Below are 2,416 nucleotides of genomic sequence, written 5' to 3'. Positions count from 1 at the left end.
TACCGTGTTATGTGATATGTGTTTCAGGTACCAGCGAGGATCGCAGGAAGACGCCGACATGATTTGTATGAGACATGTTATGTTTGAAAAATGAAAAAAAATGTTTTAAATTTTCACGTCATTACAAGTTGGTATCAGAGCCTTGGTTTGAGGGATTCAGATGCACCTTCGAGCGTATCTGAACTCAAACTGAGGATTTGAGAAAATCTTTCATAAAAGAACCAATTTTTCTAACAAGAGTAAAGGATTTTGAGAAAAGAAAAAAGGAGAAGTGTGTACGATCAGCCAGTGCCTGAACGGTGATTTCCCAAAATACACTTACATTATGTGTTATGAGATATTATGTGATGTGCTATGCATGCTAGAGTGGGCTAGGTAAATCATATCTTAGGACTAGGGTGGACTGATATATGATGCCTTAGCCTAGGAGTTTATGCTACTGTGAGTTGCTTTTAGTGCATGTAGGTAGCAGAGAGTAGCTTGTGAGAAGTCTGCTTGAGAGTAGGCAGAATTCAGGGGGTATAGAGTACTTGCGAATTGGGATCATACAAGGAGGACTTGGTGTGGATATGGATACGGTATGGAAGGTAGTATTGGGCCCGTACTACTGAAAGCACCTGATCGGTAAACATCCCAAGTAAGAATCCTTAGGGTGCTAAGGAACAAGTAGGAACGGTTGATCGAGTGTGAGTAATCTCGGTTGAGTATCTGATTATTTTATGTCATATGTCAGAAGCATCATGGTGGGAACACGCCACAACCCAGGAGGTAGTGGTACCAGTGGTACTAGTGATGAGGAGATCTGTAGGATGATTCACGAGGAGGTGGCCGCAGCCATTCGGGCTGAGATACCGGAGATGTTTGGGTCTATCAAGACCACACTGATTGAGGCATTCAACGAGCGATATGCTACTCTGACTGAGGCGGCTGCTGCTGCAGCCACTGCAGTTGTCACTGCCGCTAGGCCATAGGTGGGTGACTCGTTGCTGTACCGAAAGTTCAGCAACATGAAGCCACCAGAGTTTGTCGGGACTCAGGATCCGATAGTCATGATGAAGTGAATCTCTGACATTAACGGATGCTTCTACACATGCTCATGTCCTGAGCATCTGAGGGTACGATTCGCGCTGAACCAGCTTCTCTTGGGAGCGAAGGATTGGTGGAAGTTTGTGACAGCTGAATTTACTCCCGCGGAGATTACGGCAGTGACCTAGGAGAGGTTCACCACCATGTTTCGAGATGAGTATGCTCCCTCTGTATAGAGGGAACATCTAGCCCAGGAGTTCTTTTCCCTCAAGCAGGGGACGGAGTCCGTGACTGTGATTACACAGATATTTCACGAGAGGGCGTTGTTTTTCCCTGAGCGTGTGTCTTCTGAGCAGGAACGTATGAGTCGATATCTGAGCATATGGAGGAGAGACATTCATGAGTTCATGGCAAACTTGACATATTGGACATTTGACGAGCTCCAGGAAAATGCCGGAAAGAGGGAGATCGAGCTAGAGACTCAGGCCAGGGAGGAGGCCAAGTCTCAGAGGAGGGATAGGCGGCCGACACAGTCTCAGCCGGCAGCCAAGCGGGTAAAGCCCGCTGATTCACGATCTGGAGGACCGAAGGGCCGCACTTGTGGGAAGTGTGACAAGAGCCATGAGGGAGTGTGTAGAGCAGGGGTGTGCTACAAGTGTGGCATGGAGGGGCGTTTCGAGAGGGATGGCCCCAAGGGGTTTGCAGTTTGCTTCCACTGCAACCAGACTGGCCATTGGAAGGCCGAGTGCCCACAGCTACTTCAGGGATCAGCTCAGGGATCTGCACCTGCTGCTACTAGAGACACCGAGGCCCGACCTGTGAAGGCCGATGCACCGAAGGCTCGCGAGAGAGTCTTTCAGTTGACAGCGGAGGAGGTCCGCGCAACGCCCGATGTCCTTGCCGATATGTATTCTTTTATTTAGTTATGCTGAGTTTGAGATATTATGCTTATATTGTTGTATGCTTTGGTACCTTCCTTGTGAATTCTGTACCTGCTTTGGTGTTATTTGACTCGGGTGTGAGTTGATCTTTCGTGTCTTTAATATTTAGTCAGCACATCAGTATCCAACGACAAGCATTGAGTCGACCTCTGTGAGTTTCTATAGCCGACGAGCGAGGGGTTTTTGCTATTGATGAGATTCGTGTATGTGTACTCGAGATTTTTGGTGTTGAGTTTCCGATACATTTGGTACCGATTGCGATGGGGGATGTCTGTGTCATCGTGGGCATGGACTGGTTGAGCCGGCTCGGAGCTGTTATTGACTGTGAGCGTCAGTTGGTGACCATACGAGACCCAAGTTGGGGAGTACTTACGGTATATGGTGAGGGTACCCGATCTGGGTCAGCATTTTGCTCGGCTGCCAGAGCGAGACAGAGTCTACAACAGGGT

Source organism: Lactuca serriola, chromosome 4 (assembly GCF_051521515.1).
Source record: "Lactuca serriola cultivar US96UC23 chromosome 4, Lser_US96UC23_V15, whole genome shotgun sequence".
Lineage (NCBI taxonomy): Eukaryota > Viridiplantae > Streptophyta > Magnoliopsida > Asterales > Asteraceae > Lactuca > Lactuca serriola.
Note: the sequence above shows the minus strand (reverse complement) of the source record.